Raw genomic sequence first — 27,331 nt, forward strand, 5'->3', positions numbered from 1 at the left:
GAAGGTGTTTCCGCAGTGGGGGCATCGGGGGGGCCGAGGCAGAGTTGGCCGGGGCTGGGGGAGGCCTGGGAGGCGTCGGATTCCAGCTCTGTGACTCAGCTCACATCGTGGCAGCCCCTCGGCAGCTGGCCGCATGGGAACGTGGTTGGTGGGCCTGGCCTGGGGGGCGGCGGTGGCCTCCCCTCGGGCACAGCCACATCTCGGCAGGAAAGGATGAAGGGATCCTGGCAGGACTGACCTCTTCGTATAACTGCCTGTGACAGCCAGCCCCGAGCTTGCCTCTAGGTGAGGCTTACAAGCCTCACATGAAGCAGGTCATCCTGGGAATGTGCAGAAGCAGGTCCCGACACCTGTCTGAGCTGGGGGGTGGTTCTGGGCAGGGGCAATGGAGGTGAGCTGGCCTTGCTGGGGGTGGGCAGGGCAGGGTAGGGCAGGCCCCATCTCTGGTGTTTTGTGGGTGAGGGGACCAGCGAGTCTCCAGGAGGGAAGGTGGGCTCTGAAGTCACATCCCCTGGTCCACGTCCTGGGCCTGCTGTGCCTGATGGTGTGGAACCCGTCATGGAATCTGTCTGAGCATCGGTTCCCTCTTCTGAAACGTGGGGCTGAGAACAGCCCAGGTGGTGGGCAGGGCGGTCGATGAGGTCATGCACAGGCTTTATAAACAGGTTTTGCCAGGATGGATGGTTGGGAATATTAAGATGGCCTGGTCCCGGGGAGGGGAGTCCTAAGAGGACACGTGAGGGGAAGGGACGTCCTTGGGGGATGTGTGAAGAAGGACAGGCAGATGTGCTTAGCAGGCTGCTTTGCTGGGTGCCGCTCCCATCTCTCTCCCCCGTGCATCTGCAGAAGCAGAACATATGTCCCCGGGAGCCCCCCGGACACAAGGACCCCGCCCAGACAGCAGACTCCCTCCAGGGGTGGCCATGCCCTGGCTGGGAGGAGTGGGTGGGTCCGGGCTGGGGCAGGCGCACAGAGCAGCAGCCCCAAGGTGCTGGCTGGGGCTGGGACCCCAGGGGTCTGCTTCGGGTGGTGGGCATAGCGGGGTAAACCCCCAGAGCCCCCAGACCTGAGGCAAGGAGGAACCAGACCTGGAGTCGGATCCCTGGAGTGTGTGCTCCGGGCCGGGTGGGGCCGCGGGACCCTGTGCGTGACAGCCCGCTTCTCGGAGCCTCCATTTCCTCATCTGCAGGGTGAGGGCCCTGATTCCTGCTTGAACCGGTTTCTTGAGGGTAAGGAGGCCCCTGGGCAGAGCCGTGGGGGCGACTAGCCGCCTGGTTGGATGGGTCCTCTTCAGCCCTCGCACGGGTGTCTGGCACACCAGGGGGAGGGCGGCTCTCCTTTGGGGACAGAATCCACCTCCCGCTCATCCCAGCAGTGCTTCCCCGTGTGCAGCTGAACACCCATGCCTCTGGGGACGTGTGTTCGTGTGCTGTTGCTGCTCCAGCAAATTCCCACCACCTCCGTGGCTTCCCACGACACACGTGTGATCGCGTGGCTGTGGGTCTGGGTGCCGCTAGGTGAGACCAGACGTGGGCAGGGCTGGGTCCCTGCCGAGCCACCAGGAGAGGCCGCTCTTACTCTGGTCCGTGGCCCATTCCTGCGTTTCAACGCCGGCAGCCGCAGCCCAGGCCCCCCTCCCCCCGCTGTCCTCTGCCTGTCCCCCGAAGCCGGGAAGGGGTCTCTGCTTTTAAGGGTTTGTGGCATTGGGTTGGGTCCACCTGGATAATCCAGGCGACTCTGTCACTGGTCCTTAACCTTGGCCACGTCTGCAGTTTGAGGTCACGCGTTACAGGTTCTAAGTATCGGGGCAGGGGCGTCTTCAGGGCCCATTGCTCTGCCACCAGCACCCCAGGGAGTGGAGTGGCCCCTGACACCGAGGGTCGCTGAGTGGAGCTAACATGTGTAAAGTGACCGCACCCACTAGAGACTCAGTGAGCATTCGCCGTTGCTTCCCCGTTAAGATTAGTCATCACACCACTTCCCTGAGTGAGACGCGCCAGCTCTCTGCTGCCCGCCCTCCCTCCGCCCCCGAGTCCTGCAGCGTCACAGGGCCTTGGCAGCGCGGGCTCCCGGCCGAGGAGACACACAGACTTCTCCTTGTGCTGTGTGAGGCCGGCTGCCAGCAGCGGGCACAGGGCCCGGCCCCTGGCTGTCCCGCGGCTGCGGCATCCACCCAGCTCACCGAGGAACAGAGGGCCCTTCTTCCGAGGACAGCGAGGCTCCGGGCGGACCCCTGTGGGGACTGAAGCTGCTCTGTGGGGGAGAAGCCTCCGTTGTGAGCAGCCCCGCTGTTTGCAAAGCGTTTTACAATCATTTTTATTAGCAGAACCCGGGAGCCCCGAGGACAATGGGAGACTGTCACCCACCCCCGCCTCTCTGGGGGAAACTGAGGCCCCCACGGTCAGAGGCAGGACCCCGGGCCACGTGAAGGGGAGGATTTGACCAGCATTTCATCACCAGAGGCGCCAGTTCACTGAACCAGCCAAAAATTAACACCCACATGACCCGTGGCAGCTCTGACTTTTCTCTAAAAGAACAACTTGAGACGCAGCCACCCTCCTGCCTGTCAAGGCTCCGCCTGGGCCCTTCCTCAGCCCCCACTGCTCCCTCTCCCGCTGCTCTGGGCTCTCCCGTCCCATCGGGACCCTCTCTGGGCTCCAGGGGCCTCCCCACCCTGCCCACACCCACACCTCCAACACACACAGTTCTGACGGCTTTGCTGTGTTCTCCAAGGACCCTCCCCACAGCCCACGGGACACCCAGAGATCCATCCTCCCCAGTTCACCTCAGAGGAGGCCCCTCCAGGCCCACCGCCTCCAGGAAGGCCTCCCACTGAGCCCACCGCGCCACCCTGTACAGCCCCCAGGTCACGTGGCTCATGCCACCCCCTCGGTACCCAGGCGGTGCTCCCGGCTGGGAGGCGTGTCCCCCCCATCTGGCAGGGAGGCCCCCTGCCCCGCGGCCACACTAGCCCTGGAGGGGCTTCCTCCCTGCCCACCAGAGACACAGGGGACCCGCACACTGCCTGCCACGGCTCCTTTTCCCCCTGAGTTGAACAACTTGTTGTTCTCCTGGTTGGCAGAATGGCAGAGCGCTTGGCAGCTGCCATCCCCGTCCGGAAGTAAGTGCGCACCTTCCTGCCACCTCTCCTGTTTCCAGGCCAGCCCCTCCCTCACAGTCGGTGGCAAGCTCTGTTTGCAGCTTTGTGGTTTTGTGTCTTTCCTGTTGTTTAATATTGTCTCAGGCATTTTCCGTATCTGTCAAAGCTCCGCACGCATCGCTGTTAACTTTCTTTCCTGTGGGGGCACCGTGATTCGCTCACCCATCCCAAACTGCAGGGGATGACTTCATTAGCTGGTGTTTTGGAAGAGTCTGCCCCCCACCCAACCCCACCCCAGAGCCACCGAAAGACAGAAGAGATGACCCGCTGCCTTCACGGGACTCTGATAGGATGGAGAACTGGGCGGCGTTTGGAAATCAGTATCACCCGCCCTTCCTGACGTGGTGGGGAGGCCGTCCGCCGCAGGGGAGCTGCTCGTGGTGGGGGGCTCTCTCCGCTGGGTCCTCTGAGGGGCGGCCCCCAGACTCAGGCCCAGGGCGGGAGGGCTGCGGTGGCAGGGGTTCTGCCTCCCTGTCAGTCCTGCTGGCCATGCTGCTCAGAGAGGCGTCTCAGGATCCGTCTGATCCAGTTTATCCAGCGATAAGGACCTCCTGTGTGTGTAGACGGCGGATGTGTCCACAGCCATCAGAGGCCCAGGGAGGGGCACCTGCAGCACCCCGGGGCCTCCCTTCCAAGCCAGCATGGCCAGTGTCTGCCCCCCAGTCCACAGACACCAGCTTCCCCAGTCACACCTGCACCCAGGCCTCGCGCACGCCACGTCTGTGCGGTCCCCGGCCACACGTCCGGAGTGTCCTTTCTCTGCACAGTGCAGGCGCACATGGGGACCGGACCGGGAGATGGAGCCTCCCCAAGGGCCCTGCCCGGCTGTGTGGCCGCTGCACTGCGCTGTCTTCCCCCACGAGACCCCGTGAGGCAAAGTGCGCCGAGCGCCAGCTCTGAGGGCTTGGAGCCCGGAGTCACTGGAGCGTGGGCCTGGCGGGCTCACAGAGAGAGGGAGACAGTGAGGGCTGGTGTGCAAGGCTGGGGGTGGGGGGCGCTGCCCAGGGCTCCCCCTGCCCCTCTGCGCGGGAGGGACTGGCCCCAGCCCAGAGCCAGCTCCTCTTGTCCCTGGTTGGCAGTTCCCGTGGGAAGATCAGGGCTGCCCATCCCGGAATCCTGGCGCCCAGAACCTCTGCTTCCCGTAGGGCTCAAAGCCCACTTGTTAACACAGCGCCGGCACTGCCCCCACCTCCACTTCCTCAGGCTGCGTCCCGAATCCCCGTCCAGTGCTGAGTGTCCCTTCTGAGTTCTGGGCAGTGGCACGTCTGGCCACATCTGGCCCAGCACAGTTCCTGGGAGGGCCCCGGTGGCTGCCTGCATACACAGGCCCCCGAGCAGGCGGGCTGAGAATGGGCTTGGGCAGACGTGGGCTGATGGTGACCGTGGCACCAGGCGTGTGGTTTTACCTCCTGGGACCTCACTTTCCTTCCCTATAAAATGGGACTGTTGATCACCCTCACTTCCTGAAGTTGTCAAGATTCAACAAGTTACCACAAGCAACCCCCGTGCGTGCAGGGCACACCCCAAAGTAGGTGCTCAGCACCGGGCTCCAAGCAGGGGCTCTGCGTCCTCTCCCCGACCGCTCCCCCAGGCTGTCTGTCTGTCTGTCTGTCTGTCTGTCTGAAAGTCCAGGTGGGCCTCGTGCACACACGCAAGTGTCTGCAGGTCTCCCCAGGTCACTGGGCTTGGATGGCAGGCCTGGGGAGGGAGGCGGGCCGGAGGGGCCTGGGTGGACAGCCGCGCGGGGCAAGTCCCCGGAGCTCCGCTGCCCCAGCTGCTTCCTGTTAGCCGGACGCCGGGGAGAAGCGTGTTTCCACGGAACCGGGCAAGCCCAGGTCGTGCTCTCACGCCCAGGACCTCTGTTTGCCCGCATCAGCAGCCCCGAGGACAGGGCAGAGCTCGCTGGGGGCTTGTCCGAGCTGGACAGCGGGCCCTGACCAGAGATGATCACACCAGCCAGGCCTGAGGCTGATGTCAGGTGGGCCTGTGGGCTTCGTTTCGGGGGGAGTCTGCCCAGCAGATTCCTGGTGCCCTAGGGCAACAGGGGGGCACGGCTGCAGCCTGAATTCCCCTCCCCCCCGATGCCAGGGCTGGCCCCGAGCGGGCGTGGGTTTGTGAAGGATTTTGACCACCTGTTCTTGAAGCAAATGCCTCCAGGAATCTCGAGGCACGCATACTCGGCCCTCAGGACGCTCAGAGGGCATCCAGGCCCCACGGCTCGTAACCCAGCCTCCCCGCGCTCTGAGGTCCCCGAGGACGGCCTTCTGTGACCCGACACCGTGCAAGACAGTCTGGATAGCCAAGAGGGGTCTCGTTCACAAACTGTCAGGGAAGAGGCGGCGACTGAATGCCGAGAGCAGCCTGAGCGGGGTCTCGCTGCAGCGGGCCCCGGGGACGGGCGGCGCGGGGAGAGAGCACGAGTGCTCGGCGGCAGGACAGCTCCGGCCAGCGCTCTGCCCGTGGGGCCGGGACGGGAGTTACGGGGGAGGCGCTGACTTGTAGGAAGTGGGCGCTGAGGCCATCGGGTGACGCCGGCTGCCAGCAGTTTACTCTCAGATGGTTCAGGGGGAAGTTCTTTGTACTAAAACTTGGAACATTTCTCTAATTTTAAGACAGTTTCCAAAAAGCTAATCAGAAACAAGCAGCGAGGAGGAGAGCTCCGTGCCGAGCGCGCGCTCAGCCAGCACGAGGGCCGGTTCCACCCCAGCTCCTGCGCCAGACAGACAAGCAGACAACAGCAGCAGCAGCAAACCAAACAGCAACCCAAGCAAACCCAGCAGCTTCCCACGGACCGAGCCTGATTCCTCCGTCTTGGGGCATCTCTGATCATTCAGGGGTATTCACAGTCTTCTGCTACTTTGGGCCTGGTTTGAACTCACACAGTCTAAGTGACGACACAAGGCACTGTCGACAAGTGTAAACATCACGAATCTGCCACCAGCCAAGGTCGCTGGGTCCTTCCCATAGACCCGGAGTTAACCCCGGAAGTGGGGCAGAAAGGGGACTGTGTCCTTAGGCTCGAAAAAGGGGTGAGGGAATGATTTTGGAGGGAGAAAAAATGGTCTGGGGAAAGTGCAGAGACACTGGGAGCTCGTGGGCAGCACGAAGAAAGGGGTGTTGTTATCAGGCGCGCGCAGCTCATCACCCCACATCAGGAAGTCCCAGGGCCCCCCTGAGCTGGCCAGGAGCGGAGAGCCAGGTCCCGCAGGCTCTGGCCACCGGCGACCTCGGGCGAGCTGGCTCCTTCTCTGCAAGGTACCTGTGACACAAAGGGAGAGGTGCCTCTGCCCGCCTGGCTCCCGGGCCCTCGCGAGACCCACGTGAGGTGATCTACGAGCAGATGTTCTAGTTGCCAAACACAGTATTCATTTCATTCCCTGTGATTTATAGTTTACTGTTCATACTGTTTCTTAGGGCAGAGGCACCACACCGTCCTGGTGGTGCTCCTGGCCTCTTGTGTGTCCTGATTAAGTGACCTGAAAACACCAAACAAAACATTAGAGCAGGTCCCCTCCCTCCGTCCCTGGCAGAGCCCACGCCCCGCGTGCGGGCAGTGCCCAGGGCCACCCCTCCCTCCCCCGCAGGGCAGGCCCAGCAAACCCAGAGAGCCAGCAGCTCAGGGTCAGGCCCTCCTTCCAGGCCTCGAGGCGGGCTCAGCGACACAGCCCTGAATTCTGCCCCTCCATTCCGGGGGCATCTGGTCACACGCCCCCATCCTGGCCTCTGGCCTGCAGTTCCAGCCTGTGAGCAGCACAGGGCAGCCAATGGGAAGGCCCTGCCAGCCAGGCGGCCCCTCAGACCGTCTGTCCTCGGAGGAGACAGGAGGTGAGTCTTGAGGGCTGCGAAGTGGAGCCACAGAGGGGCTGGGGACATTTCCCTGGTGCCCAGAGTGGGACACAGGGCTTTCCACACTGTCCACAGCCTGGCCTCTGCTGGAGGGTGTCCCCATGCTGGCTGAGGGCTGAGACCCCAGTGAAAGTGGCCCCTTCCTGCCCCTCCCCTGCCAGCCCGCGAGTGCAGGGACTCCGGGTCCCGGGAACCCAGGTGTAGGGCGGTGTCGCCTCCGGGAGCTCTCTGTCCCCGGAACCCGGGCCTGACAGCATGGCCTATTTTCCGCCATTAGCCCTGCAGCTGCCTCTGCTCCGCCGCTGACCCTGGTCACCCGTTGCCAAGGCAACCAAGCCTCGAGTTTCCTGAGCTTTGCAGCATCTCCGCACCCACTTCCGCTGTGTGGGCGTCCACCCCACCCCGTCAGGGTGGGACTGCCCGGGACTGCTCTGTCCCTGCCAGGCCTGGTGGCAGCGGCCCGGTGGCAGCGGCCCGGTGGCAGCTGCTGTCGGCACACACTGAGCCATGCAGGCTCACAGTGCTCAGCCCGGCAGGGCGATGGGGGCGCTGGGCCACATCCTGAAGCCTGGTCTTCACCAGGAACGTGGAGATGGTGGTGGGCGATGGGAGGGGTCGTGCTGGCGGGGCTCCTGGCGTGGAATCCCCTGCGTAGTGGGTGCAGATGGACCGCTCCCTCCCCCACTCTGCTGTGCCCCGTCCAGCTCGCCTGCTACAGAGCATCTGTCTGTGTCTGCGTCCACTGGGCACCTTTCTGCTCTGGCTTGGGGCAGGGGGTGCAGGGGGGTGCTGGCCCTGCTGGGGAGTTTTGCAGCACAGCCGAGGGGCCAGGCCCAGACAGAGAGGGGCAGCGGGTGAGGGCTGTTGGCCTCTGGCTATGGAGCCCCAAAACTACAACTGCAGGGGCCGCTCAGTTACCCACAGTCAAGAACTGGGGGCCTGGCCAGCCTTTCTGTTTTGCCTCGAATTGCTTATTATAACTTTCATTTCTCTTTTGCAGCAAATTTCCCTTCCTAATATGGTTTTGTTTATCCCACTATTAAAGTGGGATTACATAGGAATTTATCCTAAGTTAAGTGATCATCAATGTGTACAGAGATCTAGCTGCAGGAATGTTCTCTGCCGGACTGTTTATCACGGTGGGAAGGTTGCAAACCGTCTGAGTGGGAACAACACCGGCAGTGCTGAGGACAGCCGGTCCAGCCGGCGGTGGGGAGGGGAGAGCCTGCTGTGCCCCCAGCAGCCCCGGGGGCCGCTGACGGTCCGTTCGCCCCTGCATTGCTCATTCCACCTTCGTCCAGTCGTCCGCTCACCGCACGCTCACCTAGCACCTTGCAGGCAGAGGCCTTTACGAGAGAGTGGATGAGGGTGTGATCGAGGGTAAGGGAGAAAAGTAGGGGGTCCTTGGTGAGCCGGTGAGGAGGCTGGGGGAGCGGGCGGGTTCCGACAGCTCTAGGCTGGGGTCTGCAAGGTGCTGCGTGGTGGTTCTGTGGTGACCAAGACCGCGGGTCCCAACTGGCTTCTTAGCTCCCAAGAGCAAGGTGTGTTAGGACGGGCTCAGACAGGAGTCCAGAGGCCTGGGCGCTGATTTCTCTTGGCCTCTGTTGCCGTTGGTGAAAGGGGGACATTGATACGTGTCTGACCTATGACCAGCAAGTCCTCTCAGGGGTCAAGGGAGGCAGGGGGACGTGCCCCCTCGCCTGTGCAGGGAGGCAGGGGGACGTGCCCCCTCGCCTGTGCAGGGAGGGCACTGGGTTTAGCTTTTCCAGATGCTGAGCTCCTCTCTGCTCCAGTGGTGCCCTGAGGCGTGCTGGTGTCTTTCTGCTCCTCCCCACTGTCCTGCTCTGCCACTCCCCGTCCCATCTCGTCTTTTCCCTTCGGACGAGCCAGGCGCCATGAGCCCAGCAGCCCAGACCAGGCCACCGGAACCCGCTGTCAACGTGGGAGTGTCCACAGATGGGCCCTCCCCTCGGAAGGCAATCATCAGCTTTGTTTGGAGCCCTGGCGGAGTGTTTATTTGCGTTGGTCGAGAGCAGATTGAATTACACGTGTACAGGGCTTGTCCCCCAGGAATTTACTATCTCAGCCAGACACCCTGACTGATCCAGAGGATGGACAGACAGAGGACATCCAGCCAAGACAGGCCTCGGGGGCTGGCCCAGAGCGTGGCTGCTGTCCCCAGAGAGTTTTCTGTTTGCTTTCTGATGAGAGTGTGTGTGTGTGTGCACGTGTGCGTGACCTGTGCCACATTCACACTCTTTCCAGGGGAGGGAGGGAGGGGAACAAGGCAAACCATGGAAGAGGGCACGTGACCTGGATAGGCGGCCTGCAGCCCGGCCCTGCCTGCCTCTGGACCCGCTCTTGCTGGCACAGAGCCTCCCATGGGGCTTCAGTCCCCCCCACCCCCATCTCTCACTCACAGCCCCGCGCCGTCTTGCCCTCAGGACCCTCTGTAATGATGGAGGGAGGCCCGCACTGTCTCCTGCTCCAGACCAGCTGCTATCCTCTGTGGTTGTCCCCAGACGTGGCTGCCCTGGGCGTGGCCACCCTTGGTGTGGCCACAAGGAAGCCCAGACCAGCCTAGCGGGGAGTCGCCAGCCAGCCCGGGCAGCTATGGGGCTTTGCACAGCCTGCGCCCACTCTGCCCCCCGGAGTGAGGGAAGGCCTGTCCACGGCCCTCCAGCTGCCCTGAACCAGCCCTCCCTTGGGCCCGCCCGGGCCCTAGACAGCCTGGTCCCGCCCAGCCCTCAGCAGGCTCTGTCCAGGAGAGCCTAAGAGAAGCCACAATAGCACAGCCGTTAGGAGAGTGGACTCGGGCCAGATCCGCTGGGTCCAAGTTCTGGTGTCTGCTCTTCCAAGCTGCGTAACCCGGGCAAGTTGTTTAAGCTCTCTGAGGCATCGCTTCTGCATTTGTAACATGAGAATAAGGTGACTACCTCCCAGGGTTCTGGTGGCGGTCAGCTGAGCTAGTACGTGAAGTGTATGTAGAACGGAGCCCGGCGCCCGATGAAAGCCCTGGGTACTGTGTCCCACACTGTGGAGTCCTGTTCCTAAGTGTGGAGGACTGGGCTGGGCTCAGGGAGGAACAGGAGGTGTCCTCAGCCTCGGGGGCTCACCATCTGGTAAAGAAGCTAGGACATGCACATTCTATAATCTAAGGTGGGAAGCATTCAGTCCCTGAGAGTCAGGGGAGTTTCAAAGATGGGACATGACTTCCCTGGAGAAATCCAGGAAGGCTCCATGAAGGAGGTGGCATGAGAAATGGACATCGCAGGCCGATGGGTATGGGCCACACAGGCATCAGGAGATCATTGGAAAGTCACGTGCAGTTGTAAGAACTCACTCACAGGGATCCCGTGTTCTCTTAACCCAGTTTCCCACAGTGGTAGCATCTTGCAGAACCATGCAGTCCTGTAGTGGGATGTCACGGCCAGGACACTGACATCACTGCGGCCATGATGCAGAACAAGCTGCACCTCGAGGACACCTTCTGTAGTCATTTCTCTCCTCAACACTGGCAACCTCTGACCTCTGCATTTGTTTTTCTTCCTGTTTTCAATTTTATTGATTTCTGTTCTTATCTTCATTATGTTCTTCCTTCTGCTTGTTTTGGGTTTATTTCTCTCTTCTTTTTGTAAGTTCTTAAGGTGGGGGCCTGGCTGATTGACTTGAGACCTTTTCTCTTTTCTGATGTATGCTTCGTGCTATGAATTTTCCTGCTTTAGCTGCGTTCCACAATTTTGATATGCTGTATTTTCATTTTTACTTAGTTCAACTTATTTTTTCATTTTCCTTGAGTTCCTTTTTGACTTTTAGATTATTTACAAGAGTGTTTAGTGTCCAGTGTTTGTAGAGCTTTCTAATATCTTTCTGTTGTGGACTTCTAGTCTGATTTCACTGAAGTCAGATAACACGCTCTATGTAGTTTCTATTTTTTTAGTTTGTTGATGTGTGTTTTATGGCTCCGAATGTGGTCTGTGGCACGTGTTCCATGAGCCCTTGAAAGCAGTGTGTGCTCTGCTGCTGTAGATGGGGTGTCTGTCAGTGCTGAGTGGACCCTGTTGGCTAATGACGTGGTCGAGCTCCGCCCTTATTGGTTTTCTGTCTAGTGACTCTGCCGGTTGTTGAGAGAGGAGTGTTGAGGTTTCCAACTCTAATTATGGATTTGCCTTATTTCTTCTTTCAGTTGTGTCAGTCTTTGCTCTATGCATTTTTCAGCTCCATTGTTCGGTGCACACACAACTTGGATTGGTGTCTGCTTGGTGGATGGATACTTTTATCATTATAGAATATCCCTTTCTAGCTCTAGTAATTTTCTTTGCTCTGGAGTCTACTTTATTTGATATTACTGTAGTCATTTCTGCTTTCCTTTGGTCAATTTTATATGACAATGCTTTTTCCATTCTTTTACTTTTCTTTTAATGGTTTCATTCTTTTACTTTCAACCTGCCTGTATAGCTTGTGTATGTTTGAAGTTAGCTTCTTGTAGGCAGCGTGTTGCCACATTGTGTTAGTCCATTCAATCTATGTCTTTTAATTCATCTGTTCAGATGGTTTACTGTTACATGATTATTGGTATGTTAGGGGTTAGGTCTGCCGTTTTACTTTTTGCTTTCCGCTTGTTCTGTCTGTTTTTTATGCCTCTGTTTTCTTTTTCCTGCCTTCCGGTGGGTTAGTTCAGCATTTTTTCAAATTCTGTTTTTATATATCTTCATGTTTTTATTGACATGTAATTGACACATAATATTATATTAGTTTCAGGTGTACAACACAATGGTTCAATACTTGTGTACATTGCAAAATGACCACCGCAGTGAGTCTTCTCTGTATTTTTAGAGTGTCCCCTCTTTACCTCCCCCCATTTGTAATAGAACTGTCTTAAATATTTCCTTTATATACGTTTAGGACATCAAACAGTGTTACAATTTTTGCTTCAAACATCAAACATAATCTAGAAAACTCAAAGGAAGGGAGCCCTCTTGCACTTGCCCATATTTTTCTTAAGGTGTCTTTTTCTTTCTTCCTGCTATTCCGAGATCTCCTCCTTTTCATTTCCACTCTGTTTGGAGGACTTCCGTTCGCCACTCTCTTCTGCTGGCAGCGAGCGCTCCCGGTTCCCCTCCATCTGAGAATGTGCGTGATTTTCCCTCCGCTCCTGAGGGTGTTTTCCTGGGTTCTGGGTTGACAGTTCTTTTCTGTCGGCACTTGAAAAATACCCTGCCACTTCCTTCTGGCCTCCGTGCTTTCTGATGAGAAACCCACAGTCATTTTAGTTGTTTTCCCCTGCAGATAAGCTTTCCTGTTTTCCCGGCTGCTTTCAAGATTTTTTCCTGCCCTTAGTTTGCAGAAGTTTAGTTGTCACATGTCTTGTGAATGTCTGTGGGTTTACCCCGTTTGGCCTTTGCTAAGCCTTTGGATCAGCAGGTTCGTGTCTCCTAGCGACTTTGGGACGTTTTCAGCTCTTATCTCCTAGAGCACTTTTCAGCCCCGTTCTCCTTCTCCCCTCTTGCCAGGACTTCGAGGACGTGAATTAGATCTTTCGGTCCTCAGGGGCACGCTTCTTCCCCGTCTGCCTTCTTTCTGTTGCTCATCCTGGGTGGCTCCTATTGTTCCGTCTTCCAGTTCACTCACCCTGTTCTGTCTCCTCCGTTCTGCTGTTGATCCATCCACTGAGATGTACGTTGTTTCAGTTTAAAATTTCCATTTGCTTCTTCTTCATGTCGTTTGTTCTCTGCTCCACATTACACTGGCCAAGGGTAGGCATTCCAGCTCCCCACCTGGTCTCCGCTGACGACGACGGAGAGGCTGTGGCCTCACTGTCAGCAGGTGGGGGTGTCCTGCTGCAACCTGGCCCACTCTGACACCCCGCAACCGGCCTCTCGTGGCAGCTTCAGCCCAGCGCGGGGAGGGTGACCTCTGCTCCCCACTCCGCCTTTGCTGGTGTGGGTGGAGGTGGCTGAACTGTGGAGCTGGCTGCAGTGGAGCAGTTACTGTCTGAGAGTTCTCTGTCTTGCTGCGCTACCACCTTCCTGGCCCTTTGGCTGGAGAGAGCAGGCTTTGGCTGGGGCTTTTTTCCGTTTGTGTCCGTTGGCATCTCTGAGTTGCCGGCTTCTTCACTTCACTTCACTGGGATTTTTGAAGCAAAACGAAAGCCCAGGGACTCCCCCACCGTGAGAGCCTTGGGAGGGCCCGGCCAACACACCTTTCCTCTCTGCCTTTTCGAGTCCTTTTGTGTTTCTTTGTGTATAATGTCCAGGGTTTTAGTTGGACATCATTGGTTAATGGGGAGAAGTACTCCACATCTTCCCAGAATTATTTTTGAACACGTGTCTCTGCCAGCCTTTAGAGGCAAATTTTTTTTTTTTTGCTTTCAAAGACCTCAAAGTCTAGCAGAGGTGACAGACGTGCAAATGCATAGATCAAATAGTGCGTTCCAAGTGTCTCAGGAGGAGACCAGTGAAGTGCGGTGGGGCCTGGAAGGGGGTGGGGGTCACCACCCCTACCTGGGATGGCTGGGAGCAGGGGTGGCTTCTTAGAGAAGTTGTACTTGAGGTAAACTGTGACAGTAAGCAGATTTCTGGGTGAAAGCAACAGGAAAGGGCATTCCAGCAGGGAAAACAGCAGGTACAGAGGCTTAGAGGCACCACACGGCACCAGGGCTGAGAGAGCACTGCAGGCTGTTTGCTGGGGCATGGCTGGCGGGGAGGCTGGGATGAAGCCGCCGTTGGCAGGGGGTGGGGAGGGGACCGGATCACAGAGGGCCTCGTGTGCCCTGCTAACCCTTGCAGATTTTCAGCATGAAATTATATGTTCAGATTTGCATTCCTGGCCAGTAGTCCTGGGAGGGCCAACACAGGAAGTGCCAAGGCCAGCACGCAGGGCTCTGTTACGGTTCACGTGGCAGGGGGACGTGGACAGTGGTGGTGGAGGACCACAGGGGTGGACTTGGGGGACATTTGGGAGACAAGATTTGCAGGGTGGAAGGGAGGCGGAAGGGGGCGGAGCCTGGCTCCTGGGCTCAGCAGTCCCAGCTGAGAAGAGATTTTGGGAAGAAGAGAGAAGATGAGTTCAGCTTGGACTGCTGGGTTCGGAGAGTCTGAACAGCCCAGCGAGGGGCAGATGGAGCTGTGTCTCCGCAGAGAACAGGACAGAGTGGGCCGTCATCACGTAAAGTCTTGGAGGGCTTAAGAATGAAAAAAGAAGATCAAGAACATTGCCACACGCTTCGGAGGCGGGCATCATTGGATGAGGAGTGCGAACGAGGAAGGTCAGGCCCACGGGGAGTTCGACTTCGTCAGACCTACCAGAACCACGTTCTATGTTTACGAGAGAGAGTGTCCCATGGGGAACCAGCTCCGTGACGGATGAAGAGCCAGGCAGAGGAGGAAGCTGCCTCACTCCCAGCATGAGGAGCCAGACGCCCCAGGAACCACAGAGGGCCGGGCCGGCAGGGCTGCGGCCACCTGGGAGCCTCGAGGCTGCCCAAGCCATCTCCTGAGGTAGAGAGGGAGGGAGAGGTCCCTGGTGCCAGGGCCCCTGTTGCCAGGCCTCAGAAGCCAGAACTCAAGCACCTGGGACGGGCACCTGCAGGGGTGAGCAGGGGCCAGAGAGCAAGGCCCAGGCCGGGCACTGAGGCCAAGGGGGGGCCTCAGGGGGAGCCCTCCGTGGCGACCAGTGCCTCCTAGGGGTTGGCTGACCCGAGAAGCGTCATCTGGAGGGAGGCTGGGAGAGCATCCCTGACCTCGAGGGAAGGTGCTGAGTGCCAGGCCCAGCCCAGTTTGCTGACCGCAGTGCTGCTGGGCCCACGGCACCTTCCACAAGCTGGACCCGCCCGGAGCCAGCCACTCCCCTTGTGCAGTTGGAACTCACGGCCACTCCCGAACCCCGCTGCTCCCCGTCTCCCCGGCCTTTGGAGACCACGTCCCTCAGCGTCCCTCCAACGCTCCCCGAGACCTGGGCTCAGCCCATCTGGGGGTCCTCAGCCTCCTCTCTGCCCACTGGCTCCTCTGCGTGCCGCCGCCTGGCCCCACCGTGCCCCGCTCGCCCACGTTGGGACAATGGCCCCATCCCCGCCTGCCAGAGAGGAGACAGTGGGGCGGCCCCCGCCAGGGCTCCTCAGCACCAGGCCCCAGCTGCATTAACTGTCCGAGCCTGGTCCTCAGCTGCAGTTAGGATAGAGAGTGCGCTGTCTTCTGCGCCTGAGGTCTGCAGGCGCTGCTGAGGGGCTTTCTCTCCAGGGCAGCACTTGCAGAGGCTGTCGGAGGCTGGCATTAACCCTTCCCGCTGGTGTTGGGAGCCTCTGGGCCCAGAAAGCCGGCTCAGGAGGCACCTGGGGCCCGGCAGGGCTCTGTCACAGACTTGCTGAGTGACCTTGGGCACATAGGTGACCTGTTCTGAGCCTCGGAAATCCTTTCCTCCCCTCACTTCTGCCCAGGAAGCTGTTCCAGCTGTCAGCTCCCTTGAGGAACTGTGCAGACCCCGGGTCCTGTCCCATCAGGTACCAACAGTCCATCCCACAGCCCAGAGCCTGGGACTGACAGCCAGAGGGGCTCGTGCCAGGGGATTTGCTGGCCGGGGCAGGACCGGCAGCCCCACCGTGCAGTGTGTCCTTCACAAGGCGCTTAATCTCTCCAGTTTCTTCCTGTGGAAAATGAGGGAATCCAACTGGATGACCTCCAAGATCGCTTCCAACTGAGAAATCCCGTTTCCCGCGATGGTTCTTCTAAATGATACAATTTGAGGAGGAAGAGATTTAGTGCTTACTGACTCCGAATAGGCACCAGCACTTTCCCGTGTGCCGCTACCCCCATTTAAATGAGAGGAACTACGCTAGGAGAGGCTGAAGGACTCGCCTGAGTTCCGGTTCCAGTTCCCAGGGGCTCGATTCTCATGTGCGTTGATCAGGCCGCAAAGCCGTCGCTCTTCCTGTGACACCGTGTTTTCAGAGGGCTCCCGCCTGAGAGGCTCCTACAAGATGGAGCTGAACACAGAGGAGACCTAACCTATGACAAAGGGTCCGAATTCTGACCCTTTACCTTCTCGGGAGTCATAGTGTGTTCAGGGGAGAAGGGATGAGACCATCTTCCCTCTGGTCTCCCCGTGGGACCAAGAGATTGCCTGCGATGTGTGTGCAGATCTAGAGAGTTTAAAAAAATAAACACTTTGTATAATCTTTGGGTGTCGGCTTCTTGCTGCCGCCGGGTCACTGAGCCTGGCGACGGAGCACAGGGCTGAATCAGGGGCCACTCCAGGCTGGGACGAGCTTGTGGGCGGCAGGGCCGCTGCAGCGTTGAGACCCTCCTGGGCCCTCGTCTGGAATCTCCCTTGAGTCCCACTGGCCCGGGCTTACCTGTCGGTTGCTGATAGGCTGGGACAGCCCGGGCGCTCTGCCGAGGTCTGGCTCCCAGACCCTCGACACAGATGGCCGATCTGCTCCTAAGTCATCCAGAGAGAGGGGTCTGGGGAGAGTCTGGAGCAGACATGGATAGAAGGGTCCAGGAAGCTCTCGGCCAGCTGGCAGGGAGCCCAGACCTGGAGCCCCACGAGGGAGGGAGTGGGGGAAGAGCCCTGCGTCTGCAAACCCAGGAGCTCAGAAGAGTGAGAGGCAGGCCTGAGTCCTTACTCTGGAAGCAGCTGGCCGAGGCCCTCTTGCCAGCCCCCAGCCCTTCCCCACCAAGCACAGCTGACAAGACGGATGCTCCCTGACCCAGTCCGCCACTGGGACAGCAGTGCACAGCCGCTCTCCTCTCCGGGCTCTCAGGCTCTAAGCAGCTCCTTGGTGCCTTGTCCCCGGCAGCCGGGCCCGGGGCTGCCCCCCAGGCTTCAGGATTCTGAGTTTGTGGTGCCTCATCCTTTGCCGAGGGCTTGTTTATGGAGCACTGGGAGTCTGCGAGCAGCACATCCCAGGGTGTGTCCTGTGGCTCCCAGTCCTGTGAGGGGGGCGGGGTGACGGGGGAGGGCTGGTGGGTCCCTGTGGTCGGCTACGGTTAAAGTCCACCTGCCTTTTGGAGTCTCCATCTGCGTCAGCATAGGAGAGGCTCTGAAAAGGTCTTCATTCACAGGCACCGAAGGGAGAAATAGACAAATTGGACATGGTCAAAATTTGAACTTTGGTGTCTCAAATGCCATTATCAAGAGAGTGAAAAGACAGCCGACAGAATGGGAGAAAGCTTTGCACATCACATATCTGGTGAGGGTCCAGTGTACAGAATCCATGAAGAACTCTTAGACTGAGCAGTGAAAAAAACAAGTAGTTTTTAAGTGGGCAAAAGATTTGAATAAACATTTCTCCAAAGAAGATGTACACATGGCCGACAAGCAGAGGAAAGGTCCCGACGTCAGTAGTCACCAGGCAGCTGCAAATCGGAGCCACAGCGAGTGCCACTGCACCCCTACCAGGATGGCTGTGACCAGAGACAGGACGTGGGAAAGCCGGAACCCGCCTGCGCTGCTGCTGGGAAGGTAAACCAGTGCAGGTGCTCTGGAAAACAGCTCCGCAGTTTTCTCATAAGCTGATCCTGGAGGGACCATTAGACCGAGCAGTCCTGCCCTGCGTGCAGACCCCAGAGACCTGAGCGGGGAAAGGCTGGAAATCCCCACGTCACAGATGAGGAAGGGGATACCTCCAGGCCGAGCTTCCTCGTCCATGGAGTGGGGGCAATAGCATTTAGTGCCCGTGCGGCTGCTCTGCTGTTAGATAAGTTGATACACGTAAAGCACTTCAAACAAAGAATGAGACCTTCCTCGTTATTGTCTGAGCAAGTGTTATGGGATCGTTCTCCAGTGTAAGTTTATAGCTTCTTTCCTTAAGACCACCCTGCAGAGAAGGCATGAGTGTCTCCACCTCGCAGATCAGAGGGCGAGATTTCAGGCGGGGCCGCGCCACTAGCGAGGGAAGCGTGGGAGGCGTGCCCAGCCCTCGGTTCCAGCCTGCAGTCCCCCCGGCAGTGCCCCGACTCTGGTGCATGCGGGCTTTTTGAGGTGCAATAGACACGGTGTGAAATCTGCCAGCTCTTACAGACGTGCACCATCGTTCAGCTCCCATGACAAGCGAGCTGCAGAACGTTTCCACTCCTCAGAAGGTGTCTGTTGATCCCTTGCTTATTGGCCCCGGCAACCCCTGCCCAGCCTTTCTGGACCCAGTGGGCAATGCCTGCACAAAGAGGGTGCCCATGTTTGGTGGGGCGGGCAGAGCGGCCAGTGCAAGCCGGTGCGCTGGGGCCACGCTCATCAGCAGAGGCAGCCGGGCCTCTTGTTCCCCCGGGCGGAGGCTGGGACCAGGTCCTCAGCACTGGGCTGGGCTGGGCTTCGGGCCCGACTGCACCTCTGACTCTGTACCTGGCTCGCCCGTGACCCCGCAGTGGCTGTCTTTATGGTAGCGGGTCACCCCCAAAACACACCCTGCACTCCCTGGGCCTTCTGCTGCTGCTCCCTTTTCCCGCCTCCTTGTCGCAATCCAACCTGCCTCCTCCTTCATCACCTCTCTTCTCAGGAGAATGTACTTTGCTCTCTGAGGACACAGCCCTGTCCTTTGCCTCCTTGTAAGACGAAGTTGTTGGATTCCAGGGTTCCCAAGACTTGTCTCTGGCTCTACACTCTGGGTTTCTCCTCTCAGTGGACCAGGGGGTTGCCTGGGAGAGAAGGGGCAGGACCGAGTCTGCGGTCGTGGTCACCCCTTAGAGCAAGGGACAGGTTGGTCCCATGAGGAGAAGTGTGCCTAGAGGCCAGGGCAGGGGCCTCTTTGTCAGGCAGTGGGGAGGGAAAGGGCTGTTTGCACAGCCTCTGAGCCGGGGCCCAGCCCAGGGCTCCGTCACGGCTGGGGGGCCCCAGTGCCCCCGCCTGAGCAAGGGCTGAGCAGGCCTGGCCAAAGAGGGGAGTGTGGGGAGCAGGTTGGCACCAGGAAGATAAGCACGTGCAAATGTCCGCAGATATATGCAAATCTCTGCAGCCCGGTGCCCTCCCCGCCCGCCCCGCAGTGCTGGTCTCCTGGCAGGAGATCCACGGCCCCACCCTGGCCCCGCCCCAGTGCACCATCTCCTCTGGCTCCTCCCTCTCAGTGCCCATCCCCAGCTCCCTGGGAGATCTGAGAGAGTGAGAGCTGGGTCATGAGGTGGGGAAACTGGGGGTGACAGCACCTGGACAGGACAGGGCTGCCATCCTTTGCTCCTGGCTGCAGCCCCTACTCAGGCCAGAGACCCAAATGTCCACCTTCCTGACTCAGTCCGGGGCAGTCTGAGGCAGGGTGTGGCAACGCCTTAGATGCAGGCTGAGCCGTGGGAAGGCAGTCTGGCTCAGCGCCCCCCTCAGTCCGCACCCTCCCATCTCCCTGGGGGCTGGGGAGGCCCTGAGATGTGGGAAGCTGCCCCACCCCTTGGGCAGCCAACTTTCTAGTTTGGGCCTTTACTGTTCCAGACGCTGCCTTCAGCCCCACTCTGCCCCGTGCGCACCTCCATCTGCCATCAGCGCATCTCTGGGTGTGTGAACCACAATCCTGGACCAGAGTTTGAGGGAAAGACACGCAGACCTTGCCCTGAAAGCCTACGGTCCCTCTGCAAAGGTGGCAATAGGGACGGATGCTCGAGACACCAGCAGAATTCCATCACCGCCAGGCCTAGAGTGGAGTCTGGAGAACGCCTGGCCTTTGCTGCAGATGAAGCAGATCAGAGTGGGAAGGGGCTTCACTGGAGCACACAGTGGGGCCCCCTGACATCAGGCTGGTGCTCTGCAGGCCACGCCTGGCTCGCTTGTTCCTTTAGCGGCAGTGAGGGGCGGTCAGTGAGTCGGGCTCAGGAGTTGAATAACAGGCGGCCTTCCTGGAGGAGGCAGCGTTAGGATAGCACTCTAAAGGCTGAGTCATGATGAGTGGCAGGAGGAGGCCAGCAGTTGTGCCCACAACGATGTGAGGGTAGCTTGAGCCAGGTCTCGTGGCCCAGGTGGCAAAGTGGAAGCCCGTTGTGGGAGGGGCAGGCGGCCCCCGACCTCCCATCAGAGCTGCACCTGCAGACAAGGGGCCATTCCAGTGGTGACCAGGTTCTGTTGGTAGCCCCCTGTCACTCTCAGAGGCTGCCACTCCCAGCTTGGAGCCACATCCCCTTCCAGCCACGTCTTTACCCTCTCATCACCAGGGGCCTCTGTGCGCAGGCCCCTCAACAAAGGCTTTGCCAAGCCCTGAGCGGTGGGTCCCTCGGAAGGTGGAAATCTGGGTCTCTGGGGCCGAGCGGGGGCTGCAGCCAAGTGCTTGGCGGGGGCCGGGGAAAGGGTGTCCAGTCACAGCCACCGTCCCCTGGCCTTTGGTGCCTGACGCCTTTCCCAGCCCGTCCGTCTCCAGCCCAGGCCCGGCTCATCCATCAGCCCCACAAGGCCTGTCAGCAGTTCAGGGCGACTTTGGTTCCCAGGCCTCAGTCCCCTCCAGGCCAGAGGTGACCTCCCCTCCCCTGGGGGGACTGATGCAGGCCCGCCAATCAAGACATCTGCTCTTCTCCCCACTGCATCTGCCACTGTTCTTTGGCCCCAGTCAGTTATCCCCCCGGGAATCAGGCCCTGGGGCAGTGGCTCGAGCTGAAGAGTGAGGATTGCAGGGCCAAGCCCAGGACCAGGAGTGTGTCCGAATGTCGCTGACCTTCGCCTGCTGGCCCCGTTCTCTCCTGAGTCCTCCTGTTCTTGGCGTTCAAGCTTCTGTTGGCATCACTAATGAGTTCTGTGCAGGGTCTCTGCTGAGACTGTGGTGGGGGTGGGCAGACCTTAGCCTGCGTCTGGCTGTTGCGTCTCCTCCCACCATCAGGCGGGGCTCCCAGAGCCTCAGTGCAGGCTCCTTCTCAACTCTGAGCCTCCCCCTCCAGGACTGCCCCTCCTGCTTCTGCTCCAGCTGCAGCTGCAGGAGGGTTGGAGCCTGGGGCCAGCGGAGGCTCACAGGATGGAGATGAATTACCTGAAGGTGTTAAGACTTCATTTTTGGCCCCAGGGGTCAGTGTAGTGGGACCACCCCCAGAGCAGGTGGGAGAAGAGGACGAGGGCCCAAGCACCCTGAGAAGCCCGAAGCTGGCAGCTGGGAGTCTGATCTGTCTGTGGAGGCAGGAGTGCATGTCCCAGCCCCACAGGTGGCTCAGAAGGCCGTTCTGGGCCGGCACCCCTCAGTCCCATGAATGGGGGTGCATCATGCAGGCGGGGGCCCCTCTCTGCCCCACTGTGAGCCTCAGAGCCCCCAGGTTGGAAGGTTGGGGCTCTTGGGACGAGCCAGGAGAGAGGGAGGGAGGAGGCAGCTACCAGGATTGGAAGACGTGGATGGCGCCCGGGCTGCACGGGGTCTGGTGAGGCTGCGGGAAGAGCTTTCAGATCTGGCTGTGGGGAGATCTGTGGTCAGATGAGGTTTGAGGACGGCTCAAAGCCGGGTTAGCCCAGGCTCCAGCAGAGCCCACGAGGGGCCCAATTTCACCAGGAGGATGGCTGGGCCCGGAGCTGAGACTGGGTTATGGCAGAGGGAGGGAGGGGAACAGTGGGCAGGGAGGTGGGCCTCATCCCCAGGGGAGGATCGGAAATGGATTCTCTCTGTGACACATGCGTGGCAGGTGAGGTGAGGTGAGGTGAGGCGAGGGGGTGCGCCGCGGGGGCTGGGGTGGAGCTGGCCCTGGCTTCGCTGACGCTGACGTGCGGAGTCCGGAGCTCCAGCCTCAGCCCTGGCACTGGGGACCTGGGAGCTGTCCAGCACGGAGCCTGCTGAAACCAGCGGGGGCGTGGTCTGTAGGAGGCCTGGAGGAGAAGTGTGGCTCTCCCAGGGGCCCTCTGCTGCCCACTGCCCCTCTCTGCTCCAGGGTTTGAGAGACCCGTGTAGGGGGTCGGACCAGAGAAGGGGAACACTGAGCAGAGACTCTCTGCTCCTTCTCTACGGGTCGGGCAGGGCTGGGGGAAGAGACGCAGCCTGGTGTTCAGTTCTAATACGTCAAGGGCAGGGTCTTTGCTCTGCTCTCACATGTCCTGTCCTGAGCAGTCAGGAGGCCCCCAAGGGGAGGGACATGAAAGCTTTTGAGGATCGCTCCACGCCTCTAGTCTGACCATATAGCCAGGAGGTGAGTGACCCGCCGGACCCAACGAGGACTGATGGGTCTAAGCACAGCTCCACGTCTTTGAGTCTGGGCCAGTCCTGAGACACCGCGGTTAGTGGGGACTCCGTCCCATGCGCGGACAGCCCGGCCCAGCTCAGATGTCTGCCTCTGCCGTCAGGCTCGCTCGCGTGGGCTTGGTTGTGTCCGGCTCTCCCGGGTCCAGGCGCTGTGCGGGGCATGAGGATGCGTGAGCCGTGGGAGCCCTCCCCAGACTCATGCCCAGAACTGAGCACCATGCGCTCTGTGCCCGCGCCGGCCCTCCAGTGGAAGCCTCCTCAGTAGCAGAGCCCAGAGGCCCCACCCAGCCTCCCCTCCCCGTTCTCTGGCCCACACACCGCTCTCTTCAAGTGCTCCTGGAAACCAGCTTCACCCCCGAGTCTGCGTCTCACCTTCATTCCCCCGGCCACGCCAGGCTTCCAATCAGTCTGAAGGCAGGCTGGGGGCTGTGGGGACAGGCAGGAGCCACTGTGCACCCATCCCTGCGAGTGGGTGGGACCTGGGAGGTTGGGGTCAGAAGCCTGGGCCTCAGTTCCCTCCGCTGTAGAGTGAGTGGTTCCCAGGTTCTGTGAAGCTGAGCTGAGCTGACGCAGGTGCCATGCTGGGAGCACGTGGTGAGTGGGCCGTAAGTGTCAGCCTTGTTACCTCTCCTCCAAGGGTAAACCTGGCCCAGCTGCCGGCCCCACCTCTCCCGCAGGCGGGCTGTGGGGGCCTTTCCCATCGGCCCCAGGCTGCTCTGCATAACCACCTCCTGGGCCACGTTAGTTGGGGGTCTGCTACCTACACAGGGCTGGTCTAGGTGTGGAGGCGCAGTGGTGAGCAGATACGGCCCCCGCTCGGCGAGATGGGGCATCACCAGGGAGAAGCAATGGGCACGTTGGTCTGGGGTGGGGTTATGGAAAATGATCACAGAGGGGGAAGCTGCACTGAGAGGAAGGATGAGGAAGGGGTGGGTGGAGGGGTGAGGAGAGAGAGTGGTCCAGGCTGTGCAGCCTGCCTGCTGCCCAGCCTCCCCACCCCGTCCCAGCATTCCCGGGGCTTCACACGAACCTGCCTCTCCCCTGCCTCCCCTGCCCTCCCCCAGACTTCCCGCTACCCCCACCGAAGGTATGAAGGCAGCTATGTTTCTGGGGCTGTTTGACCTGGGGCCTCCTGGTCAGGTCTCACCATGCAGACCACAGCCTCTTACTCAACCAAACGTGCCGTAGGGGCCTCTGGTTACAACCCCAGGGGAGGATTTGCAAAGACTCCTTCCCGCAGGTGAGGATCCCCTGACCCGCTGGGCTGGGGGCTGGCTGGGAGGTCGGGACAGCCTCGGGTCCAGCAAAGGGGCCAGATCCCCCCTCCCCTGCTCCCCAGGAAGCTGTGCCTGACATTCCACCTGCTTCCTGTTCAGTGCGGACCATTTCCCGCCTGCTTCCTCGCCAGCTGTGTCTCATTTCCTCCCTCCGTCCCCCGGCCCTGCTCAGCTCAGCATAGGGAGGTGGTGTGAGAGCATCCATGCCTGACTCTGCTTCCTGGCCCCCCAGAGCCCCCCACCCTCCTTGATGAGGAGTAGAGCTCAGCCTGTTGCGGGCGCCGGGGCGTCAGGTGTCACTGGCTCCTCCAACACCTATTGTGTGTCCACTGCTGCTGGGCGCCAGACTGGGTGCCAGGAGCCCAAGGCCGAGTAAGACCGCTTTCTTCAAGAAGGCAGCTCTGGAGCTGAGCCCAGGAGACACGGAGACTGAGGACCAGCTGTGCAGACAGTGCGGTGGGAGGTCAGGTGCCTCCTGGAGGGGACGACATCCGAGCTGAACAGGAGGGGTGAAGAGAAGTTAGCCAGAGGAAGGCTTGAAGCCACATGGTGTGTGGGTGGCAGCTACTCAGTAAGACTTGAGGGTGAAGGAAGGCAGGGAGGGCTGGGAGGCGAGGCTGGGAGATGGGAGGGGTCAAGCCAAGGGAGGACTCGGAGGCCCCCAGGAAGCAGGGTTTCATGATGAGGGAAAGCCATGGTCAGACCCACGGTTTGGCCAGGTCCTCTGGCCTCAGTCGGGAAATGGTGTGAGTAGACCAGCCGGCGTGGGGCAGGAGAACCAGGCATCTGTCCTGGTGAGAAATAAAAGGGCCTGAATTAGGGCAGGGGCAGGAGGGTGCTGGGTCAGGAAAGATTGGCGGGACCACAGTCCAACCAGACGCCCTTGGCCTGGAACTGGGGACCTGGCTTCACAGTGTAGCTCTGTGACCTCGGACAGCTCTCGCTCTCTCCGAACCTCAAGTTCATCATGTGTCAAGTGCCTTCCCCCCGGTAGACAGAGCCAAGGGCGCAGGCGTCCTGCTGACCGTCCTTTCATGACTGGTAGAGGCCCCGTTAGGACTCCAGCCACATTCGGAGCCTCCGGCTTGGGGTGGACGGGAGGAGGGGCTGTCTCTCTCTGTGGCTGACCTTGGAGCTGGTAGAGCCCCCGGGGGTCATCGTGCCCCGTTGCCTTCCTCTGGACAGGTGACAGACACCTCAGCTTGAGCACAGAACCAGGAGGCCCTGCCCCTCAGGAAGTGCTGCTGGAGCCTCTCCCGGCTCAGGGCTGCCGCTGGCCCCACTCAGCGTCGAGGAGACCATGGCAGATCTGCTGGCCGCTCCCAGCCTCTCTTCCCCGGGGCAGGGGTACAGAGCCCCGCAGAGCAGGGCCTTCCAGGCCGTGAGGTCGCACTCCACGTGGATCACGTGTCACAATGCTTCCCAGTCCCTCGCCAGCCATTTCCATGCATCCAGCCCCGATCTTCCTGACTGAAAGGGGACGCCTTTCCCAAGGCCCTGTTTTCAGTGGGAACGAGGAACAAAGGCTTTATGTCTGCAGAGCCCGTTAGCCAGTGCCCCCGACCTGCAGTCTGGGACAAGCACCCCATCCATTCACCTCTCGCTGGCTGGCCCCCGCTCTGTAGCCCCTCCAGTTCCCTGCACCCCCTCATAGGCCACAGACCACAAAACAAGTTAGGTGGGGGCTTCGTGAGGCCCTGACCCGTGGCTGCGATAGGAGAGTGGGTTTTCTTGCTGCTCTGCCTCATGGTGCCAGCCCCCACCCCAAATCCCAGACTTAGACTCTGCTCTGATGCTCAGCTCACTGGAGCGTCCCTCCACAAATCCACGCTTCTAGAAACCACGGCCTTTCCCGTGAGCCCCTCTACAAGCAGGGGGACTGTCAGGCGGGCTTCTGAGCACCTGCTCTGATTCTTACTCAGCGCCATTGTGTAATCGCCATAAGAGAGACAGGGTAAGGGACAGAGGGAGGAGGGGAAGGTGTCTGTGGCGTAAACCGGGAGAGAGAGTTAGTGGTTTTTAAGTGCCACGAACATCTCCAGGGAGAGCTTGAGAGGGAAAAATAACACCTTGTTTGGAAGCAATTCTGCTGGGACGCAGGCTCTCTCGACTCCCCTCTGCTGTTCGTCACCAAACCTCTGTGCTCAGAGACGGAGGCTGAGTTCTGCAGTCACAGGCCAGATCCTGGGCTCTGAACTTGGCGGGGGGCGCTCCGGCCAGGCTGTGTGCCTGGGAGGGATGGGGGGCTGGAGCAGGGCAGCTCGAATGTGACTGCCCACCTCACTCCTGTAGCTCTTGGGGCAGAGACCCCCGCCTCCCCTAAGAGCCTCAGTACCATACACACAACGCAGGAAAGTCTCCAGGAAGAAGCGCCTCAGGTGGGGGGCGGGCCCTGCGCAAGCCCCTCCCCTTATTCCTTCCCAGAGTCGCCCCGCCCCCGCTCCCGCGTGGCAGCAGCCCAGACGCCTCCTCCCTGTCCCCTAGAGCGCGTACAGACCGGCTGGAGTTTGCAAAAGGAAACTTAAATTCTAGAAGATGAGGGAAGTTCACTGCGGTGGGGGGTCCTGGAACAGAGAAAGGACATTGGTGGAGAAACCGGTGACTCCGGTGAAGTCTGTAGTTGACGGAGCGCCTCGGAGGTCAAGTTCCCCGCCTCGACAAGCGTACCCGGTTGTGTAAAACCCCGGCGAGGGGGGCAGCTGGGCGAGGGGCGAGTGGGGGCCCGGGGCTCCCGCAGCAACTTTTCTGTGAACCTAAAATGACTTCAGAATAGAAACCTTATTTTTTAAGGTGGAGGGAGGGACAAAAAGTGGACAACGACGGGTCAGGAACCTTAAGAGTGAGGCTGCCCCGCTTCAGCGCCTGATCCCGCAATCCGGGCGGGAGAGCCCTCCTGAGGCAGAGCTCTGGGCCCGGCTTTTCCTGAGAAGCGCCCTGCGGCTCCCACGGAGCCCCTGCCTGGAGTCGGGTCATCTCCTCCGTCCCCCAGGAGGTTTGCCCCCTCCTAGAGCCGCTGCAACGGTGAGTCAGTAAACCTGCTTTTCCCCTGTCCTCCTTCTAAGCTCTCAGACCCCCAGGGGGCTCCCCTCCTGGCTTCTGGTCCGAGAAAGACCAACCAACGCCCTGCTGGTCACTGATCCCCATCCAGCCCCAGGGGTGGTTCAGCTGGAGGGAGGAGGGCTTCAAGCTTTCCCTTAGCTGGGAAACATGCTCTTTAAAAAAGCTCCCACAGAGAGCCAAGACTCAAGACAGGGCAGCTGGAAGCGGAAGTGGGGGAGGCCCCGCCCACACCCCTCTCCACCACTCGTGGCAGCCGCAGTGGGGTCCCCACGCCCTTCCAGCGCCTGGGCCCCGCCCAGCTCGGTACCGACTGCCCCGCCCCGGGGCGCCTGAAGGTGAAGTGAGCTCATCACGTGGTTCTCACCCCCTCCCCCCTCTGAGGGAGGGCTTGCGAACGTCCACCTTTCAAGGGTCCGAAATGAAAACCTTCCCGAATCAAACGTTGAGCCCCCGCCAGTGTGTCCGGGGGCTGCCTCCCCACCTGCTGGCTTCCAGGGCGTCCTCCCAGAGTCCTCCCTTAATCTCTTTTGCTGCTGAAATTGCAGCTTCCCAGCACAGGTGGAAAAGAACGGGGCACCGTCAGGCCCAGAGAAGCTCTGTGTTCTTGGAGCTGCAGTTAGGCCTTCTCCAAATTGTCTTTTTTACTATGAAATCGCTTACAATCCTTCAGTCTTGGGCCCCAGGGCCAAGCCTTCTGAGCTCCGCCCTGGCCTGCGAGAAAGGGGCCCCAGGAGGACCACGTGGGGGCCTCTCCTCACACTCCTGCCATCCCCCAGGCCTCTGGCGCACACTCACGGCCCCATCCCACCAGCCTGGCTCAGGCCAGGCTGAATCGGTCCCAGCTCCCTCTGATGCCTGTGGGCTGACTGGAAA

At 60.1% G+C, this 27,331-nt stretch overlaps 1 protein-coding gene across 6 annotated transcripts in view; it reads left to right on the forward strand.

The window, feature by feature from the left end:
- The window catches only part of NAV1 (neuron navigator 1), a 205,829-nt gene that overhangs the window by 15,878 nt on the left and 162,620 nt on the right, over positions 1-27,331 (forward strand). The window contains exon 1 of one of the 6 annotated variants that reach the window (XM_064477317.1): positions 5,435-5,996. The exons of 3 other annotated variants lie outside the window; for them this stretch is intronic. The gene's annotated coding sequence lies outside the window, so the exon portion shown is untranslated. Of the gene's footprint in view, positions 1-5,434; positions 5,997-6,560; positions 6,986-26,201; positions 26,420-27,331 lie in introns of those variants that run through there. 2 more of the 6 variants (XM_064477315.1, XM_064477316.1) reach the window with 2 other exon arrangements.

This window comes from Camelus dromedarius, chromosome 21, assembly GCF_036321535.1.
Source record: "Camelus dromedarius isolate mCamDro1 chromosome 21, mCamDro1.pat, whole genome shotgun sequence".
NCBI classification, from domain to species: Eukaryota; Metazoa; Chordata; class Mammalia; order Artiodactyla; family Camelidae; genus Camelus; species Camelus dromedarius.